Genomic DNA, 5,876 nt, shown 5'->3' with positions numbered 1-5,876 from the left:
CATATTATGACTTAAAATATTGCATTTATCAAAGCAGTTAAAATTGGGTTGATGTGTTTTGTTGATACTTCTGTAGTACTCCATGTGTGTGCGTGCGGGCGCGCACACACACTTAGGGGATGGGATTGCAATCCCTAGAATTTTCAAACCCAAACTCAAAATACATATGGAGATTTGTCTTTTTTATTTCCCCATGTGCATTTTGAATATGGATTTGTTTTTTTGTTAGATAGAGTTCGGGCGTGCGGCGCAGGTGGACCAAGATTCAGACTTATGCAGTCGCCCGTGATAGAGAACCTCGTCCACCTCTAGCTCCTCCACATATAGTTGCATTTCTTCCCTCCTGCACGCGATTAGTCGAACCACATCAGAATAACTAAGTGCTCCTCCACATATAGTTGCATTTCTTCCTTCCTGCACGCGATTAGTCGAACCACATCAGAATAACTAAGTAGAATATCACTAGCTTCAGTCTGATTCATACGGTCGTGCTACTGCACAAGTCTGAATCTTGGTCACTAGTTGAATTTTGAAGAATGTAATTTCTTTCTATAGTCGACATGTGCTGCTGGAAGTGACAGCAGAAATTTCCTCGCTACTGCTGCAGGCTCCAAAATAAAGTTCTCTTTTCCACTAACACATTCCACAAGCATTTTATCAGGCGTAAACCCATTAGTCGTGGCTTGGTCCTTACGCGCCATGGCCGGAACCAGATTGCACGTTGTCCTCCCACTTGTATTAGTGGCTGTAAATGAATGTGCCAGGGAGTGATCCGTCGCCATATGCTAGGAAATGTAGGCATATGCTCTGCTACTTGCTTCCATAGGAAAACACAATGCTTGTCATTCGGCATTGATTCTTGAGTCTTGACACTATATGCCTATGAAACCTTCTAAATGTTCTTGCAGACAATGACTGAAAATCTCCCTGGAGTAATGGGAGCTACCGCTGTTGCATTTAAGTTAGTTTGTCCCTCGTGAAGGGGCACCAGCTTCACGCACCGGAGTTCCAGACGACGCAGCCGGCGGTGGGTTGAGGACAGCCTCCTTGGCCGTTGCTGCTCTGTGTGTTGCCGTTTATCCAATTCCGCCAGCCTGGGATGGTCGCATAGCAGGCCTAAGTTGAATTACAGTACTTAACATGTGGGTCTGATATGGGCACTAGTATACCACTCCTTTTGGTTATTTTTTCTCTTCTGTGTTTTAAGTTTGCCAGCTTTAGTAGCTTACAACATTTGTTGTATTTCTGTCTGTGGTTGCACTTTCTTAGTGCTGGTCTTAGGTATTGATATGCCCCGATTTCGCATTAGTAGTACTCGACCATCGAAGCAAATATTTCTGGGTTGATTAGTAAAATGATTATTTTAAATTGTATTAGGAAGTTAACCCTTGAATATGTGGTGCCTTTTCTGGTTTAGAAGAATACGATGATCATTCAAGCCATTGCATTGTCAGGTGTCCTTTTGACTATTAGAATGCCGTGATGGGTATGGTTAGTGAAAGATTCCAAAAATACAGCTTTCACGGTAAATTTGGTGGAAGCCCCATTATTGACTTCACCATTGCCGGAAAAGAATTCTATGAGACCAGGTCTCACGCGAGACCCATCCTGATGGATGACACGTGGCATTCACAAATCACAAAGTATCCCCCCACCCCCCACTTAAAATCAGGAGGGAGATTAGATGCTTTGTGATTTGTGAATGCCACGTGTCATCTATCAGGACGGGTCTCACCTGCTAACCGTGAGACCTGGTCTCATATAATTTTTTTCCACCATTGCCCATGGCAGCTTTTGTGAAAGACTCTCATGGTTGACTTGACCCATGTCCTTGGCCACTTAGTGGAAGCCTCATGACTAACTTGGACACTTGATGGAAAGCATCGTTGAAAGTCCTCCTTGGTGTGCTGGAGAGCTTGTAATCCCTGCCGACTAGCACATAGTTGTCATGAAAATACTGCCAGCCTTGTATTATACGGAGAGATAGTGGTAACAATCAGAATCCTCCTCAGAATTGGGCCACTACTGTCCTAATCTGAATTTGATTGGCCCCAAATGGATCTTAGTGAAAGTTCAGCTCAACACGATTCCAGTCTATATATATACATCCTCTTCTTCCTCTTTCGAATAGCAGAGCAGAGCATATCCGCACTCTTCTCCATGCATCCCCTCTACATATTATTACTTGGGCTTCTTCTCTTGCCCACATCTTGCTGCTCCTCATCTGCACCCGCAAATGATACTCTCATGGCGGGCCAAGTGCTCACCGTTGGTGATAAGCTCGTCTCAAGAAACGGCAAGTTCGCACTCGGTTTCTTCCAGCCAGCAGCAGTAAGCACCATCAGTAAGTCGTCCCACAACAGCAGGTACCTTGGCATATGGTTCAATAAGATTCCAGTTTTCACTACTGTGTGGGTTGCTAATAGGGAGGAGCCGATCGCCCACCCCAACATTAACTCAAGATCTCAGGAGATGGCAATCTTGTCATTGTCATAAAACATGCTGATCCTGGCACTAAATCCCTTGTTTGGTCCACTCACATGGTCAATATGACACAAACTAGCAGCATAAACACCACCACCACTAGTGCTGCCGTTCTCTTGAACACCGGAAACCTTGCTCTGAAAGTCACAGATGGCTCAGGCTGGACGTACCAAGGGGGCTTTTCGGCCCGCTCGTGGCCCGTTCGGTCTTGGCCCGCTAGGTCCTGGATCGCTATAGAAATTGGACGGTCCGGTCTTCCAAATTGGGCCCGAAAAAATGTCGGTCCGTTCCGGTCTTTAACCGGGCCGACCGAGCGGACCGAGAAAATACAGCGACAGCCGCCGCCGTTCCTCGTCGTCGCGGCCACGGCAGCCCTCGGGTGAACCACCGTGTCTCCAAGCTTGCCCTTCCCTTCCATTCTCACCTCCCCGTTTAGTCTTAGCATCTTGCCGCCGCTCGCCGTCGCTGTCGTGTGTGCACTGCAGCCACTCTCGAGTTCTCGACCATGGTATCGACCACAACTATTGCACCAGTTCATGCCATGGCAGCGGTATTTCTTGCCATGGCAGCGCTTTTCGCCGTGCAGACAAAGACAAGTGCCATGGCAGGCACTTCAGCAGAGCAAGCACGCACGTAGGCCACCAATCGGATCGTGGGAGAACGCTCTGCCGTGATTTTTGGATCATGGGAGAAATGTTCGGCCCTGATTTTTGGATCGTGGGAGTAATGGTTTGCCGTGACTTTCACGTCCAACAGATTAGGCAAGTACAGTATTGTTTTGGAAGGCTCTAAATTTAGCGGCGGCTTCCTCTAATCACGTGTCATCGATCCCACGCAGCCGTTCCTTTTATTGAGCCGAACAGAAAATAGAAAGTACGGAAGAAAATGGGATTGATCCAAAAAACATGGTGTCATTTGACGACCTTCTCCACGTTAGATTTGATCCGCTAATCAGGGCAAGGCCCACACAGCGAAAATCATGGGCTCATGCACGCGCAACATTACTTGCATGCAACAGAAAAACTGCTAAGAAATACATCGTGTGCTGGTTCATGGCTACATAAAAAATCAATCAAACAACAGCCGCGCTGCCCAGCGCACTTCCACAGCATGTCGCCCACCTCGCCGCAGTCCCTTGCACGTCGCCCACCTCGCCGCTGCACCCATGGACGTCGTCGCCGGTGGTTGTTGGCCGGTCCGCTCGGTCCGGCCCGGGCTTTGCCGCCGCTGGTCCGGTCCCTAAAAACAAGACCGCCAGGTTCGTCGGTCCGGTCCGGTCCGGACCGCCGGCGGCAGGTCCAAACGCTGGCTCGGTCAGGGACCGGATAGGCCCGGACCGATATGGCCCATCATCTGACCTACTGTTGTGGCAGAGCTTCGACTACCCAGCAGATGTTGTGCTTCCTGGTGCCAAGCTTGGCTGGAACAAGGTTACCGGCTTGAATCGCCATATCATCTCAAAGAAGAGCCTCATTGATCTGGGTCTTGGCTCATACAGCCTTGGACTAGACACAACCGGTCACAAAGCATAGTTGCTGCCACTCAGAGCCAATGCGAAGAAACTTGTCTCAGAACCTGCTCATGCACTGCTTATTCCTATAACGCTAGCAGATGCTCTGTCTGGCATGGGGAATTGCTTAGTGTGAGTCTGGATGATGGCGTCGTTTACACTTCTAAAGATACTCTTTATCTCCGTCTTGCTGCCAAAGATTTCTTGCCAAGTTTGAGAGAAACCAAAAGAAAACCAAATGTTGGAATTGTTACTGCCGCAAGCATTGCTGGTATTGGGTTACTCATTTTCATGTTGTTGTTACTGATTTGGAGGATCAAATTCAAGTCATGATGTGGTTTCCTGCTGATATACTATGGCAATCAAGATGGTGCTGCTGGAATTATAGCCTTTAAATACACTGATTTAGTTCATGCTACTAAAAACTTCTCGGAAAAGCTGGGAGGAGGGGGTTTTGGTTCAGTATACAATGAGTGTTAAGTGACCCAAAGACTACTATAACCGTCAAAAGGCTTGATGGTGCCCATCAAGGAGAGAAGCAGTTCAGGGCTGAGGTGAGCTCAGTTGGACTGATCCAACATATCAACCTAGTAAAACTGATTGGTTTCTGCTGCGAAGGTGATCACAGGTTACTAGTGTATGAACACATGTTAAATGGGTCTCTTGATGGTCATCTATTTAAGAAAAGAAATGATGCCACCGCTGTCCTAAATTGGAACAATAGATATCAAATAGCCCTAGGATTGTCCTACTTACATCAGAGTTGTCACAAATGCATCATACATTGTGACATTAAGCCAGGAAACATACTATTGGACGCATCATTTGCTCCCAAAGTTGCAGACTCTGGGTTGGCGGCGTTTGTGGGAAGGGATTTTAGCCGAGTTTTGACTACGATCAGGGGCACTGCGGGTTATCTTGCCCCGGAGTGGCTTAGTGGAGTTGCAATCACACCGAAGATCGACGTTTACAGCTTCGGCATGGTACTGCTGGAAATCATATCAGGAAGTAGGAATTCCTCACTTGAAACATCATACTACACTAGCAGCAGCAGCAGCAGTTACCACAATGTCGAGTATTTCCCTGTACAAGCCATCAGCAAGCTTCACGGTGGAGATGTGAAGAGTTTGGTGGATCCAGAATTACATGATGACTTCAATTTGGAAGAGGCTGAAAGAGTTTGTAAAGTTGCTTGTTGCTGCATCCAAGATAACGAGTTTGATCGGCCGACTATGGGTGAAGTGGTCCGGGTTCTCCAGGGTCTACAGAAGATTGATATGCCCCCCATGCTAAGGCTACTTGCAGCTCTGACAGAACACTGATGCTGCAACTTTAGTGTAATAATAATAATAATAATAATAATAATAATAATAATAATAATAATAATAATAATAATAATAATAATAATAATAATAATAATAATAATTCGTAGAGTAGTTCGCTTCGTTTCAACATTTTTTGTAAAGTTGTAATGTGAAGCGGAAGGAATAAAGGAAGGAGGCAAACTTGTGGTTGCCAAATCATCTGCTATTTACGTTTTTTATTATGGTAAGCAAGTGTAGCAAAATATGGCTGTGCTATAAATTTTCTATTGATGTGTCACTTGTAAGCTGCTTGGATGATTTGGAAAATGCCAAAATGTTCAAACTTAACTTAAAGAAGTCTTTGAAACTGTGCAAAAGTATGTCTGCCTTGTTGCAACTATAATGTTTTCTGTGATAGCATGGCCATGGACTATGGCTGAAGTGGAAAACAATGAGTTTGATCTGCCAACGATGAGTGAAGTGGTTAATGTTCTCTGAATGAAGCGGAAAACGATGAGTTTGATCTCCCGACGATGAGTGAAGTGGTCCGGGTTCTCGATGGTTCTGTAATGCCAAGA

General features: G+C 46.1%; 1 pseudogene; it reads left to right on the top strand.

Annotated features, from left to right (window-relative positions):
* The first annotated feature begins 2,160 nt into the window (after positions 1-2,160).
* Positions 2,161-5,316, top strand: LOC119349666 (annotated as a pseudogene).
* The last annotated feature ends 560 nt before the right edge of the window (positions 5,317-5,876 follow it).

Source organism: Triticum dicoccoides, chromosome 1A (genome assembly GCF_002162155.2).
Source record: "Triticum dicoccoides isolate Atlit2015 ecotype Zavitan chromosome 1A, WEW_v2.0, whole genome shotgun sequence".
NCBI lineage: Eukaryota > Viridiplantae > Streptophyta > Magnoliopsida > Poales > Poaceae > Triticum > Triticum dicoccoides.
This window is presented reverse-complemented; position numbering and strand designations above follow the sequence as displayed.